Source organism: Pogona vitticeps, chromosome 5 (assembly GCF_051106095.1).
Source record: "Pogona vitticeps strain Pit_001003342236 chromosome 5, PviZW2.1, whole genome shotgun sequence".
Classification (NCBI taxonomy): Eukaryota; Metazoa; Chordata; class Lepidosauria; order Squamata; family Agamidae; genus Pogona; species Pogona vitticeps.
In genome coordinates this window covers 113,050,904-113,076,592 of record NC_135787.1, presented here as the reverse complement: position 1 = coordinate 113,076,592, position 25,689 = coordinate 113,050,904, and the positions used below count along the sequence as shown (strand labels likewise).

Here is a 25,689-nt window from a genome sequence, read left to right as displayed (position 1 = left end):
TGATTTCCTTTAGAACTGATAGGTTTGTTCTCCTTGCAGTCCAGGGGATTCTCAAGAGCCTCCTCCAGCACCACAATTCAAAGGCATCAATTCTTCGGCGGTCTGCTTTCTTTATGGTCCAGCTCTCACTTCCATACATCACGACAGGAAAAACCATAGCTTTGACTATTCGGACTTTTGTTGGCAAGGTGATGTCTCTGCTTTTCAAGATGCTGTCCAGATTTAACCCAAACCACGGGTTAAAGAAGTTTATGAAGAGATTGTGGCAAGTGCTTCAGCACTATGATGTTTCAGAAATCCAATATTTCCAGATTTCTGTATAGAAGAACTGTACTGGGAAGAGGTGCAGAATCCAGTAGATAGCTCAGGGTAGATCCACATATTCCTCCCCAATGTGAGAAATTTGTAAAACTTTGTTTTTTCAAGCATCATTGGCTTGAAAGGAGTTCTCTCTGTCCATAGGAGCTCTCCAGAGGAGTCTTCCATGAGCATGGACAAATGCAGTGCTCATGAGTACGAACTGCACTCAGTTCCACATCTGTTGGCCCACATTTATTTTGATAAGGCTTAGCAGGAGCAACTGGGTGCTGAAAAGCAGCCAAAGAAAGCAAACCAATTCTCAATTAATCAGAGGAAAAGGTAATCCACGGCAAAGTATAATAAATGCAATTGATAGTGTTATAGGTGAAGTAATTACAGGTCTCCCGAACTACAGCATGAACAAAGGTTATGCTGTTTTGTAACCCAATGCTATGAGATTTTGAACTGCAGTAGCATAATAACAGTTCACATCTTTCCTAAAGGTGGCACTTTTTTCTTTCTGGATTAAAAATGGAGCACGTTTCAGTCTTGTGATGCCTTTAGTTTTAGAGTGTGCAAGAATAACCAGAGACCTTTGGGTAGTGTGGATGGCATATAAGTTAAATAAAACTCAGCCTTCCATCCTTCTGAGGTCGGTAAAATGAGTACCCAGCTTGCTGGGGGGGCAATGTGTAGCCTGTATAATTAAAAATTGCAAACCGCCCGGAGAGTGCTTGTAGCGCTATGGGGGCAGTATATAAGTCCAATTAATTAATTAATTAATTAATTGAAAGCTCACTGCCCTCCAAGTATATGTCTATTTGCCTAATTCTTTTTAGTGGTTTTCGCAACTGGGAGTTAGAACACTGCCTCAAGTGATAACACACACATTTTGAAAGGCTCTTCACTTCTCCATTGCTGTTAACTTGAGACAGTCCATCTTATTTCAGTGGCTGTTTGATGAGAAAAGTGGGCTATGCTATACTCAGTGTTTATAAAAATAAATTCTAGAGTAGAGAACTAGAAGGTCCAGAAAAGAACTGGGGAAAAGATCAGAAAAAACCAGAACAAAAGGTTCATTTCCATCTACGATCTACAATTTTTCAATCTTTTTCAATGGAGAAATTGGAAAAATTTGGGGAATGTTTTAAAAATAGATGAAATGAAAAAAATATTTTTCAGATGCTTGGGGTAAGTGAAGTTCATTAGCCAAGGTCCATCCAAAAATTGATATATACTTCGTTTAATTTCAACAATAATGATGCACTGCAAATGAAGTTTATCTCATAGTAACCAAAATACACACATCCAGGCAACACTTATTTAGCTACAAGGAAGTCCCACCGACATCAAGACTGTACAGATGACTCAACTATTGATAAAAATGATGGAAGCAAAGAAAAAAGTATTTGGCCCTTGTGAAAATGTAATGCCCAAATTTCATAGAATCACAGAATAATTGAGTTGGAAGAAGCCTATAAGGTCAATGCCTTGCTCAATGCACAATGCAAATCAAAGCTGATCTGACAGATCAAGACACTTTTTTTCCTTAGGAATCTTTCTGACAGTGCTGCTGATCTAAAATTCTTCTTCTTCTTCTTCTTCTTCTTCTTCTTCTTCTTCTTCTTCTTCTTCTTCTTCTTCTTCTTCTTCTTCTTCTTCTTCTTCTTCTTCTTCTTCTTCCTCTTCCTCTTCCTCTTCCTCTTCTTCTTTTCACCCAAGAGGAATTACACAGGGTAAGGTCTACCCTAAATGTTTAGCAATGCTGCAGAAAAAAGAGGAGAAACTGTTTATTTTCAAACAAGAGGGAAATGCAGCATTTCAAAGGTATGCATGAACGTCATCATCAATTGCTAGTTTACCCAGCCTATTGAATTATTTAAGGGGTATTATTTATAATGCCTGAGATTTCTCTCTGTATGGACATAAAAATTACATACAGAAAAATGGCTGTTTAACAAGCCGGATCTGTAACCCTTTTCTAGCTTACAAATTACTAAATGGGGAGAAGGAGTCTATATTTTATCAATAACACATGGAACCACTTGGAAAGAGATATCGGTGTTGCTGGCGGGTGACTAATACCTTTTATTATAGTTCACAGCTATGCTTTCTGAGTAAAGAATGAAATATACTACTGGCATGGGCCTACACACATGATCCATATAATCTTAGCCTTAGCTCTTCTATAGTTATGCAGTCCTTCACCTAAGGAGGTTAGACCATGGGATTTGAATCTGGTCCAAACCCAACAGACGACCAAGTATAACACACACTTTTTACATTCCTTGGAACATCCGACGGGCTCCTTTTTGAAATCCTTCTCCATCCACTTGTGGGTATTTCAAGGTTACCTGACTTTACCATAGTTCAGACTAAATCTTGTTATTTCTCACAACTAGAGTAAGAAGCCGTTATTGACTAGTGAGTCTACACTTAGGTAAATTCCATAGTTTTGATAAGGCTATTCCAGTTGATACTATTAATAGAATTATCCCAAAGCCACATATAACCCTCAGAGATGCAGATATGTCCCTAAGCCCACTTGAAAATGAAAACAAATATTTTGCTCAAAAATTCCAAATGTGTCCTGGGAAAATTGTCTCCTTATTTTAGCCCACCACTGCCTTTATTGCCATTGAGGAAGACATTCATCATGTAAGGAGGCTTAGTGACATGTATCAATATTCCCCTCCATGTTCAGGTTTCGCTCTATAGCAGTGATGGTGAACCTTTTTGAGTCCGAGTGCCCAAACTTATTTATTTTGAAGTGCCAATACTGCAATTAAAACCTGAATGTGAGGTTTTAGTTTAGAAAAAAACAACTGTTCCTGCACTGCAAGGGTTAAATGCTTCTCTTCCCCCCCCCATGGACAGTATTAACAAATACAGTGGTGCCTCGCTTAACGAGCGCCTCGCTGAGCGATGAAATCGCTTAACGAGGCGCTCTGGGCCATCGCTGGAGCATTCGCTCAGCGATGGCCCCTATGGGGATTTTTCGCTTTGCGATATTCGCTAAGCGTTTCGCTTAGCGAATATCGCATAACGAAGCCGGGAGAACAGCTGATCGGCGGTTCCAAAATGGCCGCCGGAAGGTCCGCACCGCATTTTCGCGCCCTGCCCTCGCTTACCGAGGGCACGAAAATGGCGGTGCTATGGCAGAACATCGCTTAACGGTGAGTTTTAAAGCCATAGGAACGCATTGAACGAAGTTCAATGAGTTTCTATGGCTTTTTTATTCCCGTTTAGCGATGTTTTCGCATAGCGAAGGTTAATCCGGAACGGATTAACCTCGCTATGCGAGGCACCACTGTAAATACTTACTGGTGGGGCAAATCTGCCTTCCAGTGGGAGGGAGTTCCAAAGGCTGGGAGAGTCTTTAAAACACAGCTGCATCTTTGATAGTGCATGGATGGTGTTAAAATACTCGTATGTGTTTCAAAAACTTAGGTTGTTTTCTTAACAGGCTCCTTATATTTTTCATGGCAAGGGCAAGAAAAATATGTCCAAAAAAAGGCAAACAAAGGTCAAAGGCTTTTTTTTGTGAGTGTGCCGATCCTTATTCATTTATTACTTTCATTTTCCCCCCTAGCTCAGGGCTTAGGAAAGTTCCTTTTGGTGCAAATGCAGGAATATAACTTTTTGATACATTAATAGGCCACAAATTTAAAAAAAACATGCAAAATGCAAACTTTTGTGGATGAATCACATGATCAGAGGGACTGTTGACATCATCTTCAGGACTCAGCCAATCCCAAGGGTGCTGCTGCTGCCGCCTTGGGAACCCAACCCCACTCTCCTGGGTCTTTGTGACCTCACAGAGCCCCACCTCTCTGCTGGCAGATAAAAGGGGCTTGCTGGGCAGGGCAGGAGACCAGAAGGGAGGCCAGTGGCCAGAGGGCAGTCCAGCAGAGAGAGCGGCAGTGGCTGCAGGGGACCCAGCCCTTCTGGCCAAGGCAAGTTCTCTTGCGAAAGCAGATGAACTTGCTAAGTGGGCTTGCGAGTTAACACTCAAGGCTGGTGGAGATCCGTGGCTTGAAGCTGGCTGATGTCAGTGATGGACTGGGGGGAAGTCAGTGGACATTGGCAGACAGAAGCTGGTGGAATCTCCCAGTGGAAGCTGGCTGAGGCTGCAAGGCGGAGATCAGCAGAGGTTGGCGGATGAAGCCAGGGGACGTTAGCCTCCTGAAACCAGCTGGCGGAAGCTTGGTGGATATCGGTGGATGGAAGCCTGGGTATGTGGCTGGTGGAGTGAAGGTGTATGTGTGTTGGGGAGGTGGCTGGTGTGTGTCTGTGTGTGTGAATGTGTGTGTAAATGGGCTGGCTGGTATTCCGTGGGGATGTCACCGGGGCGTGTTTGTGACCCAAGCATTTGGGAGCTGGCGGAGGCTAGGTTCAGAAGCAGAGTGGAAGAGATGAATGGGTGAATATTCCTGGTGGAAACCAATGGATGTTGGCAGGCGGAACTTCATGATGAAGTTGCCAGAACATTGGTCAGTGGATACGCCTGGGTTGAAGCCAGTTGATGGCAGTGGACGAGCTTGCCCCTTAGTTGTTTTTTCTCTCTCTTTCTCTTGCAGGGCCTGATACATCCTTTTCCCCAGGGGGATGCGAAGGACCAGAAGGCAGGCGTCCTGCTGGAGCTGAACCAGGCCATTGTCTCCACTGAGGATACCCATTTAGCCTCTTTTCCAAAACCAATAAAAGAATTTCCCAAAATGGTTTTGAAGTGTTGTCTTGTTTGTCGGCGGCTGGCACGGGATTATCTTCCCCAACCCCTCATTATATCTGGGGCCCAATGCCTGGGGTGGGTCTTTGTGAAGTTATGGTGTGGGGCCTTGTGATGTCACAGGATGTGGGAACATAATATTTCTTCATGCATGTATGAGGGAGTGAGCTAGGCATTGTGGGTTCCCTGTCTGACCTCCTAAGCAAGTATATTATGTGTTGTGTTGGAGAGACACAGGAAGCCAGTGAGCCCTGGTGCCATTCAGAGAGGCTTGGAATTGGCTACACAAACACTATGGCCACCTCATAACAATAAACGAAACTTGCTCCTTCCCTTCCACCACTGTGCCTCACATTGGCTTGCCTAGCCTGGAGATTCAGGGGAGCCCAGCCATTTCCTGGCAAATCAGCTCATTCTCTGAGACCTGGCAAGCCTCATCTTCATCATCTACACCATGAGCACTCCATGGACAGCTCCTTGCAGAATACAAATGGGGAGAAAATATGCCACTTCGAAGAAGCTTCCAGTCCAACCTCTCACGCCAGTGCCACAACGAAGGAAATGGAGATGGGCAATGATTTGGAGATGAGTATACATTAAAATTCATGTGGATCTATGCTATGGATAGATGGCAAAAATACACTGGTTTTGCAAAATCTGCTGCTTGAGGATAGTGGCTGCCTCTGAGTGCCTAGTGCAGTGATGATGAACCTTTTTTGAGCCCGAGTGCCCAAACTGCAACACAAAATCAACTTATTTATTTCAAAGTGACAATATTGCAATTAAAACCCGAATGCTGAAGTTTTAGTTTAGAAAAAACAACTGCTCCTGTACTGCAAAGGTTAAATGCTTGTCCCCCCCCCCCCGTGGGCAGTATTAACAAATAAATACTTACTGGTCCTCCAATTCCCCATTGGGCTAGACTGGTAATGGTCGCCATTGCACCCCTCTGCTAGACCACTGCACCAGCAGAAGGGAGTGCTGAAATCCAGGATTGGCGGACAGGTAAGTATTTCTCTATGGCGACTTATGGCTTGTGTGCCAACAGAGAGGGCTCTGTGTGTCAGCTGTGGCATGCATGCCATAGGTTCGCCACCACTGCTCTATAGGCTTCTGCTACCTTCTTTTCCCCATAGCTTCATTATCTCCGTATGCAAAAGCAAAGATGTTTCTTCCAGATGTACTGAGCAGAAGTTCAAAGGCTATCTATCTATCTATCTATCTATCTATCTATCTATCTATCTATCTATCTATCTATCTATCTATCTATCTATCTATCTATCTATCTATCTATCTATCTATCTATCTATCTATCTATCTATCTATCTATCTATCTATCTATCTATCTATCTATCATCTATCTATCTATCTATCTATCTATCTATCTATCTATCTATCTATCTATCTATCTATCTATCTATTGGATTTCTACCCTACCCATCTAGACCATCTAATGCCATCTGGGCAGCATTACAAATTTAAAAACAGTTAAACCAATAAACATGCACTATAAATCCAAGATGATAAAATGTGAATGTAAGATACAGCAGGAGGGAAAGCCTGCCCAAATAACCAGGTCTCTGCTTCTGAAGACACCCTGAGAGGGAACCAGGCAGATCTCCACAGACAAGTTGTTCCAGAGGTGAAGAACCACTGCCAAGAAGGCCCGGTTCCTCATTCTTTCCTTCCGGACCTCCCTCAGCATTAGGCCCCTCAGCCGTCCAGCCTGGCTGGAATGAGTGACTCTGGCAGAACTGGTTGGGAGAAGGCGCTCTGCCAGATACTGAGGTCCTAAACCAGTGGTTCTTAACCTTTTTGAAAGAAACGCCCCCTTGAGCCATTGAGGAAGTTATCATCGCCCCCCTCCCCGTGGTGATGATATCTTATTTATTTATTTATTTATTTATTTATTTATTTATTTATTTATTTATGACACTTAAATCCAATGACCCCTGAAAACAAAATTCAATTCCAAGAAAATGAAATGCCCCCAAAAAGTAACATTTAATGATTTAGTTGCAAGCGAATTTTAAGATGCAAAAAGAAATATAAAAAGGGCATAAAAACAAATCGCAATGCAGGAACTAAAAATTTCAAGATGAAATCTCTGAAACTAAATTAAGATTGGAGGAAAATATATATTCATGCACATTGTAAAAAGGCTGCAGCCATCTTCACAGGTTTGGCTTGCTCCAACGCCCCCTACTGCCCCCTTCTGCTCCAGCGCCCCCACGCCGCCCCTTTTCATTCTACCGCCCCCCTGAAAAATGAAATCGCCCCCTGGGGGGCATTACCGCCCACGTTAAGAACCACTGTCCTAAACCATTTAGGGCTTTGTATGTCAACGTTAGACTTCAAAGTGCTAATGATCACTTATAAAGCCCTAAACGGTTTGGGACCTCAATATTTGGCAGACCGTCTTCTCCCACCCAGATCTACCCGAATCACCCGACATAGCCAGCAGGGGCAGCTGAGGGGTGTGACGCCGAGAGAGGCCCGGAAGGAAAAAACAAGAAACCGGGCCTTCCCGGCGGTGGCTCCTTGGCTGTGGAACACCCACCCTACCGAAATTCGGCTGGCACCCTCACTGGGTGTTTTTAAAAGCCAGTTAAAAACTTGGTTATTCAAGCAGGCCTTCCCTCCAGTCAATTAAGTCTTTCTCCTTTTTTCTTTTCTTTGCTATTCCATCTTGGTAATCCTCTCTTTAAATTAATTGTTTTAAATTGAAATTGTAATTGTAATTTTATGATTTTATATATTTTTATACTGTTTTATTTTGTAAGCCGCCCCGAGTAGACATGGTCTAGAGGGGCGGGGTAAAAATCAAATAAATAAATAAATAAATAAATAAATAAATAAATAAATAAATAAATAAATAAATAAATAAATAAATAAATTAGGACTTTGAAATCAACATGGAAACGAATGGGCAGCCAATGCAAGGCGGCTAGTGTGGTGGAAATACATTGGTACCTTTTCAACCCTGTAAGAAGTCTGGTCACTGTATTCTGCACCATCTGGAGTTTCCGTGTCAGTCTCAAAGGCAGCCCCATGTAGAATGCGTTACAGTATTCTAATCTTGAGACTACAAGCGCATGGACCAAAGTGGTGAGCACCCCCACATCAAGATAGGGAGACAGCTGGGCAATCCACTGAAGATGGAAGTGTGCGGAATGGACCACTGAGGCCACCTGGGTTTCCAAGGTGAGCGCCGGGTCCAGATGTACACCCAAACTACAAAGCTCATTCTTGGTAGTAAGAGTTACCCCCTCCCCCCAAAAAAGAGAGTTTCCAAACCACTGATGTTTGGGGCACCCACCCGAAGGACCTCCGTCTTGCCCGGCTAGCCATCAGAATGCAAATGTACCAAGGATGGACAGCTCTGGACAGTAGCTATGCTTAGTTTTTTTGGTTCTGTAACCACTTTGCCAATTAGTGAAATGTAAACATATGAAAAGTTGGCTGTGCACAGATACACTTATTGAACAAATGCATTCAATTGCTATGCAATAGAAAGTATATAAAAATTGGGTGCCTTTGTTTTAAAAAGCCTCAGTGTAGTCTTAGATAACATGAAAATGCAGACCTCCTGAGTCCAAAGTTCACCTGCTTACTGCTCTCCAGGGACTTCCAACAAGCTGAAGGGGTTTGGGTTTTCTATCTGTTTTGCTACTTTGCCATTCATGCTTTCTATTATTCTACCATCTCTTTAATGACATTTGTACCATTCCTCCATCACTGTGTTCATTGTCTCCAAATCTAAAAGAACCTATCAACCCTGACAAGACACCACCCCACTCTTTCCTAACATTCTTGGGGGGGGGGATGCTATTAAAGCTAAAAGGAGGCCTTTTTCAGTTAACTAATTAGATTTTTTTGTGTGTGGGGAGCATGTGTGTAAACTCTCCAATGTTCAGGAGTAGGAATATACAGCCTGTGTACCTCTGAAGATGTCTATCTCTAGATGAGATCCATTTAGGGGACCGCAGTTAGTCATGATTTACTTTTCCCATGCATTTTAGTGCATTTGTTTTAAGAATGACCAAATTTAGATGCAACCCAGTGTATCTCTAGCTCCATCAGGCTCTGATTTGCCTTGTCAGGGATTATAGGTATGTGAACTTCGGTAACCATGTTTAGCTTTATGCAGTTACAGTTCCTTTCTGTGCCCATGGATAGGGAGAATTCAGGAGAGGAATGAATGGGGGTGAAATATATACCCCCAGGCCCCATTATTTACATACCTGAACAAAACATGGCAACAGGAATGTTTTTTAGAAATGCTTAACTGAATATTATATTTTAAAAGTTATTTTCATTCATTTGAAAACATGTTAAGGATTTTGCTGAGGTAGTCTGCTTGAAAAAGGTTATCCACATCATGGTGCACATATGCACCATATGCTGATATTCAAAGATGCCTCAAAGTGCTGTATTCTGACACTATCAGCTCCTTAAATAATGGCTAGATCATATTATGGCAACTTAAGCTTACTTTGCCAAATAAATTTTATGAACAGTCAACAAGGGAGAGACAGTTCTTGATTTATGGATTATTTTAAACAAGTTGACAGGTTTTGACAAGCCAGAGGCTGCTTTAGAAACACACATCTGACACAGGCTTTAACTCAGTTTTTCTCTATTCTCTCTCTAATTCTGGCTGATATAAACCTCAGTTCCCTCTGAAGAAAAATAAAGAGTATAGAATACATAGTGTACAGTCAGGTTCAACATAATGGGTGCCCTAGGATGTAAATCTCATTGGTCTAATCTTTGCAAGCATGGGTGGGGTATTTTGTGGTGCTTTCAATACCAGCAAGGAAAAGCAAGAAAATGATATTTTGTCCATTGGGCAGGGCATTGGACTTATAGGCCCCTTCCAACTCAATTATTATGTGATGAAATTTGGGCATTACATTTTCATAAGGGCCAAAGTATTTTTTTTCTTTGGTTTTTTTTATTTTTATCAGCAGTTGAGGCATCTGTTTGTACAATGTTGATGTCTGTGGGACTTCCCTGTAGCTAAATAAGCATTGCCTGGATGTGTGTGGTATTTTTTTTTTAATTACAATGAGAGAAACTTCATTTGCAGTGCATCGTTATTGTTGAAATAAAAGACAGGGCACATATCTAGTGTTAGGTAGACAGCAGAGGCAAGTGTGGGCAAAGTGTGACCCATCACTTCTTCCTTCCTTCCCTTTTAACTTTTTTTAAAAATGCTTTTCAGTCCAAAAATGGGCCTGGGATAAACTTGGGAAAAAAATGGCAAGTTGAGTCTCTGTTGCCTTCTAGAGCACAATCTGCCGTTGGGATCCCACTCAAAGTGTTGTCCTATGGTGGATTGCATATGCCCCAGTTGGGTGGCCAGACTGGGGCATATCGAGTCCAAGGCCACCTTTTGCACACTCTTGCTTTGCATATTAGAATAAAAACCAGAGGGCTTCTATTCCGAAAAAAATTGCATGGGAATAATTAGAATAACAAAATATGTATTGTGCATGGGAAGGTTCCATTTTGTTTTTTTTTTCTTTTTAATACCTATGGTGCACATCACTTTGATCAACTGTTTGGTATGCATTATTTATTGACTGGTTAAATAATGTTCCTGGGAGTGTAAACAAATATTCTGGCTAGAGTTACGTTTAAGGATATTTTCTGGCATTTTTCTGTTACATACAGTATATCTTCCCAAATATGATATTTTCTGAAAAAAAGGATTCAAAGCAGATTTTCTTCTTTCTTTCCCTCTCCCACCCTTGTTTGGTGCTGCTGGATTTAGCTCTTTGCGAGCTGTCCCTCATCATCAATCTTCACATGAAATGCATTGTGTATTAAATCGACAAAGCAAAGGCAATAAAAAAAAAGTCATTGTACCTTTCGGCATCCTTACATTTTACTAACTGTCAAATACAAGGGGAACAGGTGGCCCATAAACCATTGTTAGTAAATTGTTCTTTCAAAAACCACTTAGTCAACAATTTCCTATGTTAAACGCTGTTTAGAGACACATATTCAAGTGTAGAAACTAAAACTAGAAATAAAAGATAAAGAACAGAAATTCAAGTGGTATTTTCTAAGCAATTATAAATCTCTGGGATGCAATTACTTCTCCTTCTCATTTATATGTGTGGGGGTAGGGGTGGTCTTTATTGCTGTCGAAAATGAACATATGGAGATAGCTTTTCCTTAGGGCAGTCCAAGATATTTTGCTGCCTAGATCGGCAATAAAATGCTGACCCCACCCTATCCCCAAATCTGCATACAAAACTTACTGGACTGGCAGCCAAATCTTCCACAAATTATCTTTTAACTCAGTATTATTTATAGGATAATTGGAAAACCGACGAGCCACACATTAGATGGAAAGCATACTTTGGTCACTGAAGATTTTCTTTCTTTCTTTCTTTCTTTCTTTCTTTCTTTCTTTCTTGTTTTGAATCAAAGCATCACAGCTTGTGTCAAAATACATTTGCCTATAAAAGTTGTAAGCTTATTACAATACAGAGAGAAGAATGCTAATGCCTGATTACAGCTGGATTCTAGCTTGAACGTTATCCTATACAGGTGGACTCAGTGTCCAGGGGTGCCTTCTTACAGCTGCAGAGAATATATCAACTTCACCCTTACCTGGATGAGCGGCGCCTGGCAACAATCACACATGCATGGTTAACAACCAGACTGGACTACTGCAATGCACCATACGTGGGGGAGCCTTTGAAGACGGTCCAGCAACTGCAGCTGACACAGAACCAGGCTGCACGGCTGGTAAGTGGTGCCGCCGCATGGACTCATATCACGCCAGATCTGAAAAAATTACACTGGCTGCCGGTTGTTGCTTGGGCCCAATTCAAAGTGCTTACTTTGATATGTAAAGCCCTAAATGGCTTAGGACCTGGTTACCTAAAGGACCGCCTTCTTCCATACGAGCCTGCCCATCCTCTAACATCAGGCCAGGAGGACCTTCTGAAGGTGTCATCCCTGAAAGAGGTGATGGGGATGGCATGTTGAAATAGGGCCTTCTCGGCTGTTGCCCCCCCCAACTTTGGAACATCCTCTCTATAGAGATCCGCCTGGCTCCAACACTTTTGGCTTTTCGGTGCGAGGCAAAGACCTTTCTGTTTAGCCAGCATTTTAATTAAATAGTATTCTTTAGCTGGCCATATGAGCAGCAGGATTTATTAATATTAATGTTTTAATGATTGCTTTTAATATAGGATATTATTATAATATTGCCTATTTTTAATGATTTTAATGTTTTTAAAGTTTTAATATTGCTGTACGCCACTCAGAGACCACTGGTAATAGCATGGCTAAAAAATCTTGTAAACAAACAAACAAACAAACAAACAAACAAACAAACAAAATGTTTCAATCCCTAGGTTCAGAAATTGCACCAGCCCATTAGATGTCATATATTCACAACCATAGGATTTCCTTTGTTATATTTCTGATTTAATCCTAAATACTTCTAAACAAAAGCTCTCCACTTCTCATTGCTCTGTGTGAGTTGGGATTCAGTTTATGACCCTAATAAACACACACGAACAGGGAGGGGGTTTCCTTGGCCAGATGAGGATTCAAACCTAGGCCTCATGGTTCATACAATGGTGCCTCGATTTATGAACTTAATCTGTCCCACAAGATGTTTGTTAAGTCAAATCAGCATTTCCCATTGAAATGCATTGAAACCCAATTAATCCGTTCTGGCTGTTTTTTGATTGTATGTAGAGACGCCAGTTGTAAGTCGAAGCATTCATTCCCATAGGAACTAATGCAAAACCGGTTAATCCATCCTCTACCACTAGGGGGAGAATTTTTTTAACCTAAGATGACAGGTTAAAAAAGGCCAGGAAAGGAGGGAGGGAGTGAGCAATGGGGAAAAGAGGAAAGAAAGAAGGTCATCACTGGGGCACACAGACCCCTCAGGCAAAGGTTTGTGCTTTTAAACACAAAAAGAGATGACAGAGAGAGATAAGTCAAGGGGGGGGGGAGAGTTTGGAGGCTAAAACACCTTTTAAACCCACACATGCTAAATCCACACATTTTACACTAACACGTTTTCAACCAAACACCTTTTAAACCAAACCAAGCACATGGGGAACAGAGAGAGAGAGAGAGAGAGAGAGAGAGAGAGAAGGAAGACAATTGGGGGGGGGAGAGACTTGAGTCTAAACTCCATTTTAGAGTACAACTGCCAGCACACCCCCTTACAATTTTTTTCCTGATGTTAAAACCAAAAGACTAAAATCCATTTTAAAGCACACCAGCCAGCACAGACCTTTGCAGAAAGGGTCTGCAAGACTCATCAGAGCACAGAAACATAACCCCCACCTAGCCCAAACCCAAGCTGCAAAACCCCTGTACAGTAAATACAGTGTATTCACCCAGAACAGGCAGTCTCTCTGTTTTAAAAAAAGAAAGTCAAAAATCCACAAATAATTTAAAAAAAAAAGAAAAAAAACAGTACATACAGTACAGTACCAGGCAGTACCAGACAGTCTGAAGTCTCTCTCCATATCCACACTCTCTAACCACTGGGGCAAGTGAGGTAACAGACAAGCAGCCTCTTTGCTGGCCAACGGTTAACTGAAAGTTCAAATTTCCTGCTTTCCCCGCCTTCCCCGCATTTTTTTCTTCTGTTCGTAAGTCGAAGCTTCGTTTGTACTGGACTGGTAGTGGAGTTATCTGCTCACAGGAACAATTTTCTTTCCCTGAGGCCAGCTCTCCTAAATCCACCCCTTCTCAACTTTATAGAACAATGAGAAACCCTCTAGTGATGGATGGTTCTATTGGATAGTACCTATGATGTCTTCAACAACAATGTAGAAGTATATTTTGTTATTGTTTTCAATATGTTTAATAATTCTTAACTCAGCAGAAAATAAGGGTATACATTGTGAAAACTCACTTGTGATGCTTTTTAAAAAGAAAATTACACTATGTTTAGTTCACCTGAGGTATGGCAGGGAGGGTAAGACTGGTTACTGAACCAGTATACAAGTTGCTGGTGTACATATATACACATGCAAGACAACAAAGACAAATATGAAAAGGGGGGAGGAGGAGAAATAATCCTAGACTTTATATTTAGTTTTGTTTATTTTATTTATTTTATTTATTTGATTTATACCCCGCCCATCTGGTCTAAAAGTGAGTAACAATACCATCAACAAATATATTTTTCTGCAAAAAACAAATTCAAGATGGAGAACAGTATTTAGAATATAAACAAGGTATCCACTATTTTAAGAAAAAGAATTTAGGATAGAAAGGAAAGAGGAAGCTCAGGAGAACAGTTGAGCAGTTCTGCCTTTGACTTAGGAGAGACTAGTTTCCTTCTAGCCAAATTCTGTAAAAAATATTCTGTCTCCTTAATCCTTCATATAAATCTCCTGACTCCGGTTGTATGTACAGGGAAAGCAACAACTTTATTAAAGGTATTCTGACTTCTTTCGTTCCCAGAAGATTTTCACCCTTTTTGTCTATTGCCCTCTACATGCCAGTTTTTCTTAATTCAGGGTGCATTTCATCATTGTTTGCCAGAATCAGCAGGTGAAGCCATACCTATCTTATCACCTTCCTTTTCATCAGCTTCGCATAATTCTGACATTTCTAATAAAACACTTGTCAAAATATACTCCAAATCCAACCTTCTCCCCAAAGGAGATTTTGTTCAAATCAAAACCTTATCTGTTTAGAGGAAATGGGGCTATTTCTCTAGCTAGGTTGGGAAGGTTTCTTAGCACTTCGTAGAACTGTTTTGATGAGATTTCCATGGAAGCAGTAAGAGCCAAAGACATTCCAAACAACGGTTCTTTCAAAAAGAAGGCCGCTCAGGATAGATGTGATATCCCACAGCTTTTGATCTGATTACAGTGAAGGCTTGAATTTATTATGGGATAGATTAGGAAGGAGGTCTGCTAGTTATAAATGCAAAGTGAGGAGCATATTATTAATGGCTGGCTCTATTATTAGGGTGCCTGAGATAAAGGATGACAAGTAGTGTGAAATGGGTTGCTGTCAAATCAATACTGGCTTATGGCAACATTTTACAGGGTTTTCTAGGTAAAAAGTACCCAGAAGTGGTTTACCACTCCCTTCTTCTGGGGGCATCCTGGGACTGTGCAGCTTTCCCAAGGCTACACAGGCTGACTCTTTTCCCTGGAGGCACAGTGGGGAACTGCACGGCCAACCCTTGGCTCAGCAGCCAGATATCTGACTTACTGAATTATCCAGCCAGCCGGTGAAATGGGTAGAGTATGAAAAAGCCATCACAGGCCAACAAAATTAGTATTTTTAGACTACAGCTCCCAGAATCCCCAAGCCCTCGTGGCTACTGATTCTGCTGGCTGAGAACTTCTGGATAGGGTTGTCAACTCACAGGCTAATAGCTGAGATCTCAACAAATTACTATGCTTCCCTGGGTCTTCAGGTAGAGGCCTGCAGGAAAAGAAAATGTGAGTTTTGTGTGACAGGTGGCTTAAAAAATGGGCACCTGCCTCCACTCAGTTCCCAGCCTACAGCAGCACTCACTGACTTAGCTCAAAGGTGTTTTGATGTGCATTGGGTTTTGTGCCAGAAAGGCAAGAGGGAGAAGGGGCTGGGAATGGAGCTAGTGGGTGCAGAAATGTTGACTCATCATGCCATTTAGGATAAACACCAGCGCTGAGACTTGGGAGCCTTTATGGTGCACTGGGGGACATGGTGGCGCTGCGGGCTAAACCGCAGAAGCCTGTGCTGCAGGGTCAGAAGACCAAGCAGTCCTAAGATCGAATCCACACGACGGAGTGAGCTCCTGTCGCTTGTCCCAGCTCCCGCCAACCTAGCGGTTCGAAAGCATGCAAATGCAAGTAGATAAATAGGGACTACTTCGGTGGGAAGGTAACAGCATTCCATGTCTAAGTCGCACTGGCCATGTGACCACAGGAGATTGTCTTCGGACAAAACGCTGGCTCTATGGCTTGGAAATGGGGATGCGCACCGCCCCCTAGAGTCGAACACGACTGGACAAAAATTGTCAAGGGGAACCTTTACCTTTACCTTTACCTTTACCTATGGTGCACAAGGTTTGGTAGCTCCACATAGGACCTGGAAAAGAACTTCCTCTGGGCAAGAGGCCTTGTTTCAGCCCTGGCATATCCATCATGAGTGCAACCATGCTACCCAGCCAATTAAAACCTTCTGTTACTAATTCTGTAGGCCTATGATGGCTTTTTCATAAATAGCTGCTAGTGGAAGCTGGCTCTCGGTTCGGTATTTAAAGCTTAAAGAATGGACTATATCTGACAGTATGTAGAGATGCAAAATATCTGGAATTTTGAAGCCATATAAAATGGCTTTGGAAAAATGGGGGGGGGGCTGTTTTCTTCCCAATTTTTCCACTTTTCCCCCCAAGGCCTTCCCATCTCTAAAAGTCAGTAGTGCCTTATCATCGTACTACATCCCAGTTTAGAATCTCTAAGTGATTTTACAACAATTCTGCCCCCTCAGGTTTTAAAAAAACTCTTACTTCTGTGCATTGTTGTAGGACAAAAAAGAGCAGCAGTCTCCATTTGTAGAGAGTAAATGGGTTGAATCGGTCACACTAGGAGCATGTCTAATATACAGCTTGGCAGTAATTGTATATGAAATTCCATTGGCTGATTGTTTTCAAAAGAGAGCTTTCATTGACACTTAACAGATACCATTCTGTGACATGCTTGCTAGAATTCAATATTTACCATATATGTTTTCAATAAACATTTGGAATGCAATTAGCCCACAATAGCTTTTCTACTAGTATAATTCCATAAGTGCAATCTTATCTTTGACACAGAGATCTCAGGGTTATTTTAATGGTAATCAATTGTCCAGGTTTTTCCTTGGTGTCTCTTAAAATAATTAAATTATGTTTATTCCCTGGACACAGAGGAGTTCAGATGTATTTATTATGAACAGGGCACATCTGTGTAACATTCTATGGAAATGGCTCAGTTCCTTCATCCATGGTCCTCAGTTATGTAAAACTTTTTCTTAAGGAGGCTGCTTTCAGACTTAGCCCTACTAACTGAAGACACGTTGAAACTAAGGGGGCTTTTAGTAATGATTCAGTCAAATCTCATTTATTTGGTTTTTAACAGGATCCAACCTCAGAAATTTGATGCCCATTTCCCCCCCTGAAACATAATCATTGATGAAATATATACTTACAAAATGCAAATAACGTCATGCTGGCTTACACTACTCATTTCCCTCTCCATTGTCTCCTGAAGAGTAAAATTCTGAAAGCAGTTTCAAATTCCACTTTGGGCAAAATTTAGGTCTTTTTTTTTTGAGGCCCCTATTGAATTTTTCCTTTACTGAGGAAAGTTTGCTCATCAGTCCCATAAGGCTACCTAGTACTGTCGAAATGTAAATGGTACCACTGTGACTGGCAAGGTCATTCAATAAGCTGTAATTAGTTTGATTCACAACTTGGGCCTGTTTTCTGTGGGACCACAAAAATGGGCTGAACCTCCTTGAGGCATCTCACTTTTCCAGCACTTTTTGTTCAGCTTGAAACTCCAGGGATGCTTCTTCTGAGCAGAAACCACAAAGTCCCTCCCTTTAAAAATGTAGTGGCCACTTGATTCTTCTTACAAATTGACCATGAGCTGGTGCCCTGGTCATGTAAAGACATCAAAGCTAATTAATACAGTCTGCAGAAAACGAAGCTTGACACATTTTTCTCTCCTCATGAAATCACTAACAGATACATACAAGCTGGTCTGACCAAATAATAGCCATTATTTATGTGAATCCAACCCCAAAGGACATGTTGAAATAGGAATATCTCCTTACTCCAGTCTCTCGCTGTCACTGACAAAACATTGATGCCACTGTGAGTTTTTCTGACCTCTCTGTTAAAAAAAAAGCTCAACATACTTTTCTCTCCTCATGAAATCATTTATAAATATATACATCTGGCAAATAACAGGGAGTGCTTTTCAGTTTTGGGGGAGAATTCAGAAAATTATATAAACTGATTAAAGAGAATATGGCCAAAGTGAGCAGGAAAACAACACACAAAGTGCACTCATATTTTTTTTTTAAATCAATCAATCCAGGCAACTTCTGAAGGCAATAAAGTTTACCAGATGACAAAGTAGCCTCCAAAGAATTGGAAGCACAAGAGACAGGGAGGTCAAGACAGAAAAAGGATTTGGGAAAAGGTGGATTTGAACAAATACATTGTGGATACTGAATTAATAACTATATTTCCCCCAAATTTGGATTAAAGGGATATTAAATTGTAAATAATTTGAGCAGCCTCACAAACCTGTTGAGGAAATGCCATTACCATGTTTTGTTAGAGATATAATGCTTTCTCCTGGACTGAACTCAGAGTGAACCTCCACCCTTCCCTCATGTTTACAGCAGAAGCTGGCTATGCGTATAAATGTTATTAACGTGCGCCATTTTTCAAAATTTAAGAAAAGTTTTTCTGCAGGCGAGAGTGTAGAAAATATATTTAATTGATGACTGGTTTATGGACTGATAAGATGTCTCCACCTTTACAGGGAAGTGGACAAATAAGACAGGAATGTACTGTAGCTATCAGGAGCCTGAAGCAATCATTTCATACTAGTGTCACCTCTGATTGCTCCTCTTAATGCACTCATGTGGAGCAGGGGCAACCACCTTTGGCAGGCCCATGGGACATTTTGGGAGGAGTGTGTGTGCCAAATTCAAATCAGAAATAGCTGAACAGCCACTACCAGTTTTAAATAATTGGGCATTTTGGAAGTGTGGAAGAATGCCGTGAGATGGTGTTATATATTTAGAGTGAAGCTACAGAATCCCAGCCTCCAGGGATTGTCTCACTGTATGGCTTCCTGCACTATTAATAACGCACACGACAAGGAGGGCAAAAAGCCTTTACAAGGCTTTGCAGTTTCCATGTCATGGCAAAACATGGCTTTGTTCTATAAAAATGGGCATAACCAGGCATAGGGTCAAACTAGATGACATGTTTGAGGCAATTTGTTTTTAGAAGAAGTGAAGTTGTGAAAGGCACATAATTTTCCTCCCCTTTGTACTTTTCCTTTAATGGTTGTTTTATAATTGGTCACTGGAAAATAAACATGGGCTTCATTTGTTAGTCTGATTGCCAAGGCATGTTTCCCTGAGGGAAACCATGGTGTGGCAGGGGAAAACATGTTGACTGGAGGAAATGCGTATTCCATTTTCCAACTAGCATGACCCTCAGGAGTGTTTACTCCCTACTTCATTCTCTTCTTACAATGCAATCTTGAGGTGGAGACTCAAAGGAGAGTTCATTTCCATTTTACTTGTTCTTGGCACTGTTTCTGTTTTTGCTTCAGTTTCTGCTTAATCACAGTTTTGTGTTACGTTCTGGGTCTGAACTGTGGACTGATCTTAACTACCCTTAGTGAAAACAACCCAGCTTTGCAATTCATGGTCTGAAATTGGGTTGCTTGAAATGGCCACACTCATATCAATTTTGTCTGAGTTAGGACATCATAATAAGCTGCAATTAGTTTAAAAGGGAAGTGAAAGTTTCACACTATTGTGGCTATATCTGGGTGGGGGCGAAGATTACAACCCCAGGCCTGCTTTATAACACTGAACTTCAGTTTAGCTTTATGCCTGAGATTTTAACACTGATCATGAGCTTGGAGCCACGGTATTTAGCATGAGCTATCTAAATGTTTATGCATGGTGCCCCATATTGATTTACAGGATAAATTTCCTTCCAGTTGTCACAATATGTTTCTATGCTTTGCTGCCTAGTGGTGGCCTACTACAGGATTGCAATGGAACAGCTACAGTATTTGCAAGTCTGTTCTTATAAATAATGAATGGAATTGATATGAATGTTCAGAACATTCATCTTTCTTATCTGAACAGCAAAAAATTCTCAGCATCTTTAAACAGGTCAAGATTGGAATAAACACTACATGGCTGCAGTGATATGCTACGAAACCATTAAACTAAGCACACCGAATAACTAAATCCGGGGAGAAACAATCCATTTTAGATTTCTAATACTTCAGAGTCTGAAACTCAGTGGCAAAATGATTTTATATCTCAGGATGGTTTTCAGAAAGGGAGATTAGTTGTAAAGCCCCACACTTGGCAGATTTGTTAAGTGTTCATTTTAGAGGTCTCTTAACATTTTATTCTTTTTCAGAGAGAGAATTTAACAAGCACCAAACAATATATTCTAAATTTGATGTTGCTAGCATTTTTTCCCTGACCATACTAGTGAAACCTTCAACAGAGGGGTACATGAGCAAAAATTCGGCAAGTTTAACAAGATGTTTCCCTTCCAAGACAATTTCAAAATAGGAAAAGTTATGAAATCTCAAAATAAGAAGAAACCTATGCTAACTTAGCAGTATTTGTGTTATGATATGAGCCCCATGGCATAGTGGTTAAACTGCAGTACTGCAGTCAAGCCTCTGCCCAGTTCAATCTTGATGGGTTCAGGTAGCCAGCTCAAGGCTCACTCAATTTTCCATACCACTGCAACCTACCCTATATAGGACACTCATGACATCCATAGGATATTCACATAGATACTTAACTGATTCAATTCTAAAGTGTAATGAAACATGAAATCTACACATCATATATCTACACCAGTGAAAGTAGTGCAAATAGCAATTTATCATTCCAGGGGCTCTATGACTGAGGTTTCCAGGAGAGCATGGGCTTTCCATTTTGTTTTAGCTGTTAAATCTGCTTCTGCTTTGGGCTTCCTGGTTTTGTTATAGTATTTTTTAGTTTTTGAATGAATCTCGATGGTGCCAAATGGGTTACCTATCCTCTGAATTTTCATATTTAATATATAAAATCTCTTCCCAAAATTTATGTGCTTCAGAAAGCTAAGATCAGATTCAAATATATAGACTTCCTCTATTCACTCCAGATCAGTTCATAGATGGCTAAATGCCTCTGCCTAAGTTGGTTTTCCAGATAAACTCCAAACCTAAAGCAAACCTTAGTCTCTACCAAATGTTTCCCTAAGCTGACTAGACTGAAATTCTTTCCAGTCATTACCTTATCAACACAAACAGAGAAGCATATCTAACTACTTCCCCATCATCACCTTCTCTGTATGAGCAAGATTAAGTCTGAAGAGGAGAAGTTCTGCTTGTGTGTTGGTTCAACATAGATTTTCCAAGTTTATTGCTACCATTGTTTTCAACTTTAAATACTCTCTTTCATTGTTGTAAGCCACCTTGGGTCCTTTTCAAGGATGAAGGCAGGATAAAAATATTTTAAATAAATAAATAAATAAATAGTGCTTACATAGATCTTTGGAGAAGGTCTTCTGCTGGAGACTCCAAAGCCTAGCCAAACCTTTTTTCAGAAGGATACAGTCCTTCACATATCTTATACCAGACATGCACACCAAAGCCAGTTTAATACGAAAGTTCATGCCAAGATTTGCATCAAGGAGTCACATTTTTCTTTTAGAAAGGCAACTGAAAGTCTGAGAGTTGACTGTGCTGGCAGCCGCTCACCTATCTGAACCTTTCAAGATCTACATGGCTAAAACAAAACCTTCAATTTGACTTGGCATGTTCCATAATGCTCTATATTCTGTTATTGTTACGTTCGGTTACAAAGATGAAGTCTTCTCCAGTTTAAGAGGGCATTATAACCTTTATTGGTTCCCTGCAAAGGAAACTATTAAAAATGTCTCATTCTGTGCCAGAATACAATTAGTTCCACATCCGTATAAACAGTGCTTGGTGCTGTCTAGCAGCAGGGAATAAATAGGGTAGTAGGGAAGAAAGCATGTTTTTCAGCTATGAGGGGTGTCAATGCCTTTTACACTCAAAAACAGAAACCCCATGCCAAATTACTTCAGACAGTGATCCTGAAACAAGAGAATGTGATTTTGTACTATAGAAGTTTTGCAATTTCCACCTCTTTCCTGATGTGGAATATAAGACATACAACTCCCTGAGCATACTAAGCAGACTATGAATGCTACTTTTCACATGCAACTAGATAGATACAGTAGATAGATAGATAGATAGATAGATAGATAGATAGATAGATAGATAGATAGATAGATAGATAGATAGATAGATAGATAGATAGATAGATAGATATAGATATAGATATAGATATAGATATAGATATAGATATAGATATAGATATAGATATAGATATATGTAGGGAGCGAGCAAGCGAGAGAGAGAGAGAGAGCTCAGTAAATTAAGTATCTGGCTATGGAGCCAGAAATTGGGAGTTCATTTACCCACTGTGCCTCCTATGTAGTCTTGGCCAAGCTGTGCACCACCAGAGAAGGGAATGATAAACCACTTCTGAGTACTGTCTACCTAGAAAACTCTGAAAAGGATCACCATGTCAGAATTGATGACACACAATTGTTATTATTAATGTATATACAGGGCTAGTGATAGGAGAACATGCATACTTCCATTGAATTTGGTAGGAATAGTCATCTAAGTCCAATAGTAAGTCACAACCAGAGTAGATCCAATAAATCCATGGAGATTTAGTGAGTCAACACCTATTTAAATTCCATTAATTTGATGGACCTACTCTAGCTGCAGCTTACTACTGGATTTCTGCTTAAATATTAGCACATATCCAAGAGTGATTTTTACTGCTAACCTTATTCTGCCTTTCCAGTAACTTCAGGTGCAGTAACAGCAGGCCAACAAGTGAAATCATCTTCACTTTCCATACTATGTCCTGTAAACCTCTTTTCAAGCAAGTGCCAAATGATTTATCTCATCAGAAACCATCTGAGGGAACTCTTCAGAGTTCTGCAACTTCCAGCTGGAGTCCTCCAGAAAACTGACAGCTGAATAAAATGTTTTCAATAAGAGGTATCATCGAGTAAGATCTAGCCAAAATTAACACGTAATTCTCCCGTTGATTTTTTAGAGGCTGAACTCTCTTCCACTGAAATGCAGGGAAACACCTGACTGGATTGTGTAGTTTAATTTAAGACACATGCCTCACTCAAGTAACCAGTAATTTGCTCTGCCAAGGCTTTTTTTTTTTTTGGTCTCAAAAATTATTTACCAACTGATTAGGAGTACTAAGGGGAAATCCTCTCCACCACCCCCCAATACATTTTCTTCAGTTCTCCTCCATCATTTTCTTTTACTGTTTGATGTAGCACACAAGTGGTACAGAAGAAACTTCTGCCTGTGCTCACAGAATACCTAGCTACCTTTCTAGAATGCCCAGCTGCTAGTGGGAACAGAAGCAAGCAAACTGGTAGGAATTTTGGCCACACATTGGAGGTCCACCATATTCTGAAAATTGATTGTGTTATACAATGCCTCCCAAAGTGGGCTGTAGCCCTTTGTTTACCCCACCGTCAGTCCCTTGCCTTATCTGAAAACATACAAATTCCTGTACTAAACCAAGAACAAATCAGTTCAGGTCGCCTTCTAACTGGCTTGAAATAGGTTGGTCATGATCTGTATAGTAAATATTTGGATACAAATCAGGTCAGACAATAGTTGCACACCCCTTCTTGGAGGTTGGTAATGGAAGAAGTGCATGGAAATGAACTTAATAGACCTGTTATCCCTAATTTATTGAAATCTCCACCATCATAAATCACAACCAGCCATATAACCAGCCTTACAGCCACATCAGCGCACTAAAACACAGTCATTAGAGAAATACTGAGTATGTACCTCCTTTCTACTTTAAAAGAGCTAAGGTATAATACACTGGCAATACCATATTTGGGTCCATAAGAGAATGCAAATGGCAAAGAGCCTAACCATAAACCAGAGCTTTAGAGTTGGATGTATGCCTGGTTAGTCCTGTGCAGCTGTATGAGTCTGCCTCCCACTTTTTAAACTGTCGTGTGAAATGAGGAATAAATAGGAATGATTTCTATCATATGCAGGATATTTGCAGTATTTGTTTCTCTTCACAACAACTTAATGACTTATTTAATATTCCCGTAGTATTCATATGATGTGGGTCTGACAGTAAGGGAAAGTCTTAGTGTCCCACAGAGATCATGAAACAGATTTTCTGGAACCAAATTCAGTATCTTTTCCCTTACACCACACTAGTATGTAAAGCAGCATAGCATGAAAGCAAGATGGAGAGAACACACAATTCAAGATAAGGAAAAAAAACTGTTGTGTTGTCCTGCTAGTGTAATAGAAGTGATGTCAGCAGCTGCAACAGATTGCTACTAATTAATGAGTTCCTGCTTCAATTTTGGGTTGCGAATGACTTCATCTCATGGTACATAACTCACGTGTGACCTAAAAATTAAGAAAGAACTCTTTAATTAGTTACAGTATGTTGCTGGCAGTAATGTCATTCCCACCATGCCAGTGGAACCACATGAAGAAACCTCACCAAAGCAACTCCACCACAGCTAATCTGACAGTTATATAGTATCCTCCTTGTCCAGCCTTGCAATAGGAAGAATTCTGTTTCTTTGGGTAGGAATTTCACAAATATCTCCATATTTGGAGTGGAAAGAACCAGAGATTAAACACACTGGGAGAAATGTGGGGCAAAGTGAAAATGAAAGGTAACTTTTCAAAGTCTGTTTTGAATTCCTACACATTCAATGATGTAGTGCTAAATTCAAATTGCCATCTTTTTCTCTGAGAATGTGTACATGGTGAAGAAGGGAACATAGCAACAAAAGAAACTGATTCACAGAGGGTCAGACTGTTGGGCCAGCTAGCCATATACTAGTGACACTGAATGGCAGCTGCTCTCTAAGGTTTCAGGCAGGACACTTTTCCCAGCCCTCTTTGGCAGTGCCTGTAACTGAACCCAAAGTATGTGCTCCAGCTGTTGGACCAATGTGGATTGGATGTGGCTGTAGCCATGTCCAATCCACAAACAGAAATAGACTATTAATTTGGACTGGTGCAGACAGAAAAGGATTTTTTAGGAATCCATCAGAATTTGCAAATCTCTTTTTCTATCTTCCCTCTTTTTGTAACTTTTGTTATATGGAAAAATTCACTGGAAATATACAGACATTGTCTTTGTTTCAATTCTAGTGTTATGCACCCCTCTCAAGCCCAATGAAACAGTTCCAGTGTAAATACTCTTTGAGTTGCTTCTCCAGTAATACAACTGTTGAAATTACAACAATAAAGATAAGACAACAGATTAATAACCTGTAGGGCTTGGAAGCTTCTTTAGTGTGAGACATAACCGTATAGTACTGGATCCAAACGCTGAGAAGATATGAATCTAGGCTTCCAAAACAAGGTATGATTCTTTAGTGTAAACCTTGTAGTGCATACAGTGGTGCCTCGCTTAACGTTTGCTTCGTTTAACGTTTTTTTCGCTTAACGTTTATTTTTTCAGAGGCAGATTGTGCTTCGTATAACGTTTTTCCCTATGGGCGATTTTCGCATAGCGTTTTTGGGACCATGCTTCGCTTAACGTTTTTTTTTGTTTTCAATTTAAAAAGTGTCTTAGAAGGGTCCAAAACGGTTCTAAATGCTTGGATTCGTTAGAGGACCCCTTAAGTCATGTGCAAACCTGATTTGGCTTTGATCTGACGTTTCATTAATTTTTTGTGAATTTTTGTTTTTTGGCCCATAGGAAGCAATGGACCTGTCAAAATCTGACAGCTCCATGCTTTCCTATGGGGGAGAAAACAATTTACAAAAAATTAACGAAAG

The 25,689-nt window shown here is 40.6% G+C and overlaps 1 long non-coding RNA gene across 1 annotated transcript in view; it reads right to left on the bottom strand.

The window, feature by feature from the left end:
• Positions 1–1,174: 1,174 nt before the first annotated feature.
• Positions 1,175–25,689, bottom strand: part of LOC144589506 (uncharacterized) — an 89,502-nt gene continuing 64,987 nt past the window's right edge. Inside the window, exon 2 of the long non-coding RNA XR_013545661.1 lies at positions 1,175–2,065. This is a non-coding gene — a long non-coding RNA (uncharacterized LOC144589506). The remainder of the gene's footprint in view (positions 2,066–25,689) is intronic.